Below are 9,227 nucleotides of genomic sequence, written 5' to 3'. Positions count from 1 at the left end.
GGGTGGAGGGTGGAGGGTGGAGGGTGGAGGGTGGAGGGTAGGGGTGGGTGGGAGGGGTTTGCAGCGCAAGTGCTTGACATTTTCTCCTCAGTATCTTCTTATTCACGCGTTGAATTTTCAGTGTTACCAGTGTTTACTTCAGATGGAGTTTATTTCATTCTCCTATTTCCCCATCGCTGCCTCCCACATTTTAATCTTTGCTCAGTTCTCCGGAGACCATCACTGCTTGTAGGGAAAAGGGCCCTTCTAGTCCTGAGAACATCACGTGTCCCTAGGAAGGATGCGACTTGGAAGATGTCAAAGACCACCATGGCCTGTTTCCTGTAGCTGGAAGGCCGAGACTGGAGTTTCTTGCAGCAAAGGGCTGTCCTGTTGGTTTGTGCTTGCTGGCTTCTTGTGTCGCTGGACTTCTGACACCTTCACAGTGGTGTGTCTTGCTCTGTTTTTCTCCATGTGATGTCCAACATGAAGTCATATCCGTCTGGCCTTTTGCTTATAAGACTGAATAAGACTTATAAGACTCAGAAGAATTCTAAGAATTATAAGACTCAGAAGAGAATTTCATGTTAACTGCTTCAGTTTCAAAAGTGGGGAAACATTGAGATAGCCCACGAGCAAGGTTCACATGCACATGGACCTGAGTTCAGTCTCCAGAATCCAAGTAAAAAGTCCAGGTGTGCTTGTGGTGGTTTGAATATGCTTGGTTCAGGGAGTGGCACAATTTGGAGGTGTGACCTTGGAATGGGTGTAGCCTTTTTGGAGGAAGCATGTCATTATGGGTGTGGGCTTTAAGACCCTCATCCTAGCTGCCTGGAAGTCAGTCTTCCACTAGCAGCCTGCAGATGAAGATGTTGAACTCTCAGCTCCTCCCATAGGATGCCTGCCTGGATGCTGCCACAGTTTCTGCCTTGATGATAATGGACTGGACCTCTGAACTTGTAAGCCAGCCCCAATTAAATGGGATTATAAGAGTTGCCTTGGTCATGGTGTCTGTTCACAGCAGTAAAACCCTAACAGACAGTGGTGGTCCACACCCATAGTCTCAGTGTTGAGAAGATGAGACAGGTAGATCCCTGGGGCTCAATAATAACCCAGTCTCGCCTACTTAATGAACCCCAGGCTAGTAAGGGTACAATCTCAAAAACCAAAGTAGACACACATATATTCACACACACACATACACTCACACACACACATGTACACATAGACACACATACTCACAGACACATACAGACACACATACATGAACATATATACACACACACCACACACCTGCAAATAAATAAAAGCAAGAAAGCATGATTTTGGCTTGCATAATTTCTTTCTTCGATGAGCGCCCTCGCCCTCAGGTCTCACTGAGACTGTGAAGTGTGACTTCAGACTACAGCACACCTGGGAGCGTGTACACTCACACAGAATCCATCTTGAACCTAGGAGGCCAGGCTGATGTTTCATGAAGTCCTGTTTTCTAACTGTCTAACGGAAGACTGTCAGTCCCCACACCCTTTCCAAACTCTTTATCCCTGGATCATAGAGACAGAGGGGTTATGAAATACATACATTCTCATGCATCCAGCAGGTGCACGGGCCAAGGACAAACGTACAGGAGCCGCAGGAACAAGCTGCTGGACACTTGCTGTCAGCAGGACCCGCTTTACACCCCAGCTCAGAAGGAATAGGCCCTAATAAGGGCCCTTGATCACTTGCTAATTGTGTCCCCAGATAGAGGCATGTCCTAAAGATTTTACAACCCCTAGCCCCTTTCTTCCTCATGCTGGAACCTTTCTGTCCAAGCTTCTCAGAGAAGGTGCAGAGATGGTTCTCTCTGGGAAAGCGCAGGTTTCAAACGTATCACTGTGTCCTGTTGTGGAAAATATCTAAAACTCAGCCTGGGTTTCTACCCCATCTTTGGATATAGAGTTTCCAGATGAAAGGCACACTCACAGCCTTTATATTTACAATAAGCCTTAAGCAGCACAAGAACTGGGCAGATATCTACCGTCCATGCTATTAGAATCTGCTTTCCTTTTGATAACCCGAGTTATTATTTACTGTTTCATCATTGGAGCTGCCCTTAGCTCCAGTTGGGCAGCCCTCAGGGTCATGCTTTCCTGACTCTTTACCCATGGCTCCTTCTCCTTCCTCTTCTCCTGCATCTTTTCTCCCTTGTGATCCTCCTCCATCCCCCCCCATCCCCACCCCCAAGCCCTTGAAACCTCAACCCCACCTGTGTCTCTTCTGCTCAGCTATTGGCTATCATCATATTTATTCACCAATCAGAATTAACTTGTGGGCAGGGTCACAGAGACTCTGTGCAGACTCCAGGTATTGGAGGCCTGTACTTAGCATTACAATAGACAGTAAAAGGCAAAACTTCATCAATGCCCCAATGCTTCTTTGGGTATTGGGAATCTTGCTGTGATTCCCCTCCCTCCCACTTTTTCCACCTCCACCAAATGCCAGAGACCTCCTAAGGGCATAGTCAATACCCAAAGGTTCATGACCCCTGTTTCCACTGTGTCTGCTCCCTAACTTGTGTGGGGAATGTGCCCTGTACTAGTCTGTCAGGAAACACATTAACCTAAAGCAGAGTAGGAACCTTTGATCTGGAAGGGTAATCCTTAGATGTTTCCTTGGACAGAGCAACTCGTGCTCTTTGTAGTTTTAATCACAGACAATATCCCATAATATCAGCTAATTTTAAATTAGGAGCATTTTGTGCCTTGAACATCCTGAAGGAAGGAAACAAACATCTGTCCTTTTTACTCCCTGTGAATCTTCCTGGTCATGGAGATTCAAGCCCTTCATGAGCTCGTCCAGCAGAACCCTGAAGTACAATGTATACATGGTGTTTTCAAGACAGATATTTGAATGTAATATTTTACTTTTTAATTTAGAGAGCTTTGACTTACATCTGTAGAATGACTTCTCTGGACAGCTTTCTGGTGTCTCTGAGGAAGGAAGCGGGATTTGGCAGAGGGGTGAGCATGGCACAGGCTTGGCAGAGGAAGCAGGAGTGCCCACAACACCCCATCTGCAAATCCTTACCCTTTCCACTGCCCTGTACAGAGCCACCCCACAAGTTAAAGAAGAGCAAGGACAGCCACTGGACACCTGCAGAAATATGTTTTTGTTTTTGGTCAGTTTCCCAAATAAATTATGATCATGTCTTGGGCCTGCACTGGTGAAATGCCCACTCATTATTGAGGACATTTGAAGGCTGTACGAAAACCCAAACGTTGAGAATTAAAATGTCAAAAAAAAATGCTAGTCAAGCCAGGGACTTGTTTGTGCTGTTCTGATCGTCCACTTGGACCTTGATCCTCCTGAGATCCCAGACTGTGGTGCCTGCTTTGAGAGGTGGCACCAAGTCACAACTTCTGGAGGCAGGATGAGTGTCATTCATCCAGTGCCTTGGCTGTCTCGATAGGCTGTGATCAAAGTCTCTCTCAGCCAGGAATTCCATCTTGAATGGGTGTGTCCACAGGAGCCAAGGACACATGTGGTCCTGAAGCTTTACTGTTGCTCTTTGGATTCTTTTTAAAACATCCTCAGAGAGGTTACTAAAAGGACGCCGAGTGGCGAGAACGTCCTTAGACCTTATTGTTTATTGTACCCAGATGTTGAGAATTTCAAACATCTCAGAAGTCTCATACTGATGTCAGATACCAGAACCTTATTTTTCCTTGCAGATATTAAGTCTGAATTTTTCTCATTAAAAGTAAGACATTTGCACAAGCAACTTGGTCCATATATTGTGGCTCATAAGGCAGACTTGATCAGCTATGGCTTGGGATGAAACTGGCGTCCACGGCAAGGCTTTGGCTACTGTAAGAATTTCCACTCGTTAAACAACACTAAGTGTTTGGTGTGTGCTTCATAATTTTATACTATCTCCTATTTGGAAAGGAAAGCGGTGACGTGTGCCTCCGGGAAGAAATACCTCACACTAGCAAACATGCAGGGACCTGATTTTAAAGAAATGGTTGTTTTTAATGAAAAGGAAAGCAAGTCTAAGGGAACATGGAAGTGTGAGAGCATTGCTAAACTTGCAGTCAGGGCCACGAAGCTACTGTCACAGTGGAGGAGGCTTTGGTTGTTGGCCACTGGATGGAGGAAGAAGAGGAGGAGGAGGAGGAAGGGGGATGGTGAGCTACAGTTTGCTAGGAAACGTAGCTCTGTTAGTACCACTGGATATAAAATGAATCATAAATTCTTGCTAGGCAGTATCAAATACACACAGTCCAGGCATTTTATTTACAAGCCATCAGCCTAGATTGGGCAGGTTTGTATCTATTCTAACTTCCATCCCACCCGTATGTCCCTCGTTACTTGATGCTTCTCCTGGCAATGTGCTCACGGTCCATCTCCTCTCATGGCGGCCCCTCCTCCCTTGGTGTCCTTTCTTCCTTTCTTTGTCTCTATCTGTGACCCCCTCCCTCAGCCAGGTAACTGAAAATCCACCCACTTCTATCTACTGCCCAACCATAGGCTTTAGCCTTTTGTTGACCAGTTAACTTGGGGAGTAAGGTCACATAGGATCTCTTAGTGTGTGTGAGGATCTCCTCATCTGGGGACCAGATATTGGGGAGCAATATTTGAATACATAGCTGCATCAGACCAACCCCTACAACTGAATCTTAAACCAAATTATCAAACAAATAAGGACATGACCTGTAACAGCATTTAAAAGGACAGAGTGTGTTCAGCAATATAGCAGAGCAGAGTAGGCATTCAGTATGTCCAACGTCAGCCCTCCTTTGGGGGACCCAGAAAATTAAGGAAAAATGTTAAAATGGCATGCAAAAAACACAGAGAAAATAAACATAGAAATTAACTCAGGACTGTTGAAATGGCTCAGCAGGTAAAAGTGCCTGCTACAGGTCCTGAAGACCTGAGTTCCACCCCAGGACCCACAGTATAGAAGGAGAGAACCAATCCTGCATATTGTCCACTGCTTGCACACAGAATCACACAGACAAACAGACAGAGACATATACACAGAGACAGACATGCACATACAAATACATAGACACACGCACAAACATACACAGAGACATACACAATCATACACAGAAACAGACACATACAGATACATACACTCAGAACTACACAGACATAACCAGATACACACACACACACACACACACACACACACAAACATACACAGACACATACACAAACATACAGAGACAGACACATACAGAGACTCACACATACAGATATATACACACTCAAAAATACAGACACACACATACAAATATACAAACACACACAGACAGACACACCAAAAAATACACAGAGACATACACATAGATACGCAGACATACACATAGATACGCAGACATACACACCAAAAACATACAGAGACACACAGACATACAGACATAAACACACACACACACACACATACACACTAGCAAATCCTGACTACAGAAGAATACATGAGAACCTGCTATTGAAAGGAAGAAAATGGGTTTGAATGTACAGGCCTGTACACTGTCCTTGCAAGGTCAGGGAAGGCACCTTGCTGTCCCTTGGTGTCTCCTGTGCTGGAAGTTTCGTACCAAGAGTGTCTTGAAGGCTGAAGGCCTCAGGCTCCTTACTCTACCCCTCCTCCTAGGGACAGCAGGCATATTCATGATTTTTGCCTTGTTTCCTACAGTCCATAAACCCCCCAGTCTTCCCTTTGTGGGTATCTTTTTAAATTCTACAAATAGAAGAAAATAAATAAAACCCTAGCTTTTCCAGGAAAAAAAAATGTTCTCTACACAGCAATAAAAAGTCTAGCGTGTCATAGAGAAAGAAAGACAAGTGCGTAGACTTGACATGACAGAGTAGACCCAGTAAAATGTGTTATTAACACATATCTACAAAAGGAGAAAAAGGTTGGACATAAATAAGGCCGGTATAGGCTGGCTGAAATTTGAGGAAAGCATAACTCACAGCCACACTCTCTACAATAATCCCTAAACAGAGAAGCTGCCTAATCTACAAACGTATTGTAGAGAAAATTGGAACAAGACAGCTTGCCTTTGAAGAAATGATAAATAATATAACTGTTTTCCCAAACTGCAAGGAGACAAAACAAATGGATAGTCTGTGCCAATGTTTTCCTTTGTTAACTCTCAATTAAAGTGAAATGACTTAGACTCTAATGTAGAGATAACGTGAGAGGCAAAATATTTACATGAATGTGGCCACAGCAATGACTGTTCCCGTTGATGCCCTTTGACACTACTCACGCATATCTGAAAAGACGCCAGAAGTCGAGGCTGAGTACAAAAACATACAAATGAGGCTGGACTCAAAGGAACATGAAATAGGACAAAAGTAACACAAACAGAGTAGAGAATAAGATCAGACCAGAAGAACTAAGCCCAACGCATATGGGAATTTCCTCAGCTTAAAGGAGACAAATCGTTTAACAGCAACATCTGTTATTACTGGAGTTAGGGAAAAATGACTAATGGGCAGGAATGAGTGCATGCAGGGACAGAGCTGTGTGTGCAGTATGTGGTGACAGAGCTGTGTGTGCACTGTGTGGTGACAGAGTTGTGTGCAGTGTGTGGTGACAGAGCTGTGTGTGCACTGTGTGGTGACAGAGCTGTGTGTGCAGTGTGCAGGGGACGGAGCTGTGTGTGCAGTGTGCAGGGGACAGAGCTGTGTGTGCAGGTGTGGGGACAGAGCTGTGCGTGCAGTGTGCAGGGGACAGAGCTGTGTGTGCAGTGTGCAGGGGACAGAGCTGTGCGTGCAGTGTTCAGGGGACAGAGCTGTGCGTGCAGTGTGCAGGGGACAGAGCTGTGTGTGCAGTGTGCAGGGGACAGAGCTGTGTGTGCAGTGTGCAGGAGACAGAGCTGTGTGTGCAGTGTGTGGGGACAGAGCTGTGTGTGTAGTGTGTGGGGACAAAGCTGTGTGTGTAGTGTGCAGAGGACAGAACTGTGTGTGCAGTGTGCAGGGGACAGAGCTGTGTGTGCAGTGTGTGGGGACAGAGCTGTGTGTGCAGTGTGCAGGGGACAGAGCTGTGTGTGCAGTGTGTAAGGACAGAACTGTGTGTGCAGTTTGCAAGTGAGAGAACTATGTGTGCACTGTGTAGGGACAGAGCTGTGTGTGCAGTGTGTGCAGGGGACACAGATGTGTGTGCAGTGTGGGGGAGACAGAGATTCATGCAGTGTCCAGGTGACACCAATGTGTGTGCTCTGTGCAGGTGACACGTATGTGTGTGCAGTTTCAGGGCACAAAGCTGTGAGCAGTGTTGAGATGCAGGACTGTCTCTTCACACAGACCTTCTAAATATTGCCATGCGATGACAACCACATGTGTAACTGTCATTTCCTTACTTCTAGAAGTTGATCTACAAAGAAAATGTTTCAAGGATGATTAAATAGGGTGGGGGCTGTCACTCAGCGGTGGTGTCAGCCTGATGGACACGAGGCCCTGGCTTCATCTCCTGCACTTGAAAAGTATGATAAGAAACCAAAGGCACACGCTGTGTCAGAAAGGGAAAATGAGAACAGAAGTAGATGAGTAAGCTTTGCTTTAGTGGGATGGAGACACATGATCCTTAAACATAACAGCTGAAAGACAAGCACAGCAGCTCAGCAGGCGCGTGGATGAGATGAACCAGATGCCAGGTACCAGATGACCACTGGACCCACTGTCATCATATAGAGACAAGTGCTCATCCCTTGGCTGTGTGTGTGTGTGTGTGTGTGTGTGTGTGTGTGTGTGTGTACGTGTGTAGTGCTCAGGACTAATAGGACTGCCAGATCTCATTTAAGTAAACAAACAGTAAAGTGTCCACTGAAGTGGAAGGTTCTGTTTTCTCTAAAACCTCAGTTGTGTCATGTTTTTCTTGAGGCTGTCTTGTGAGAGAGCACATGATGTGTTTCAGGAAGCTGTCTTGAGAGAGAACATGTGATGTATTGTGGAAAACAGACACTTAAGAGGGTAGGTGACGTTTAGAAAGAAGATTGAATTGAACCCTACAGACAGTGAGAGAACACTCTTGTATTGACATACCTCACTAGGTTTTGCTGGGCTTCGCTGGGCTTCGCTGGGCTTCACTGGGTTTTGCTGGGCTTCACTGGGCTTCGCTGACCATGCATTGCTTCACCGGTCCCCAATTTGCAGAGATAAACGTGCCAAAGAACTTCTCGTGGTATTCCAGCTAATTCTGGCTGCTTCTGCTAAATCATACCGACTCAGCCAACCAAGCCTTGCAGTTTCTGCCAGGTAGTGCACCTTTACTACTTCATGTTTGGGGTTTGCTATTGGACTGAAGTACTGGTATCTTGACAGTGAAAAGCAGAATTGCTCTAAGGATCTACTTCTAAACTGGTCCATGACCCCCTTTTCTTATTAACTTTCTTATTCCACTACCTCTAGTCAGTAGACTAGAAGGGAGGTTGAAGCTCAAGAACCCTAAGTAAAGTAGGTTTAGAAAGATCAGAGCCTACAGTCCACATTTTACTTTTAAGACCTGTACTTCCAGTGAGGTTTGGCTGGACCCTGCCTCTTAAATGTTGAAGGCAGAGTGCAGACACCCATTCCTACCCAGAGACCCCGAGTCTCAGCAGCCAGTCCAAAAATGTAAACTTCTAGGAGCTCCCTGGAAACCTCACACAAAAACTGGAATCTCACATCGGCTTAAGGGTTTTCATTGCTCTCACTTTAGTGAAGATCTACAACAAATGGATTCATTTTCCACTTGCAGAGAAAAAGTTCCTGTGACTTTACTCTTCCAAACATACACCCTTGGAGTCAACATCCACTGGGGAAATGTATTTATATAACATCGTTAAGAGTAAGGTGTGGGCAGACCCACAGGCCTTAGTGATTCCCTGCCTCATCACACACCTTGCTGTGGCTGTCTCCTCTACAGATGAGTCTTCAGGGTCATGTTCCTGTAAACCCCACATGGGAGCTTTCATACAGGGGCACGTTAAATATGTGAATGCACCATTAATTACCATCAAAAGCCAGGGCCGTAAGAACATGGTTAACAAAATAGTACTGGGGCTCGTTTTCTATTTTAGTTTCTTCTTCTTCTTCTTCTTCTTCTTCTTCTTCTTCTTCTTCTTCTTCTTCCTCCTCCTCCTCTTCCTCCTCCTCCTCCTCCTCCTCCTCCTCCTCCTTCTTCTTCTTCTTCTTCTTCTTCCCCTTCTTCTTCTTCCTCCTCCTCCTCCTCCTCTTCTTCTTCTTCTTCCTCCCCTCCTCCTCCTCCT

Source organism: Grammomys surdaster, unplaced genomic scaffold (assembly GCF_004785775.1).
Source record: "Grammomys surdaster isolate TR1022 unplaced genomic scaffold, NIH_TR_1.0 126059, whole genome shotgun sequence".
In the NCBI taxonomy this organism is placed as follows: domain Eukaryota; kingdom Metazoa; phylum Chordata; class Mammalia; order Rodentia; family Muridae; genus Grammomys; species Grammomys surdaster.
This window is presented reverse-complemented; position numbering follows the sequence as displayed.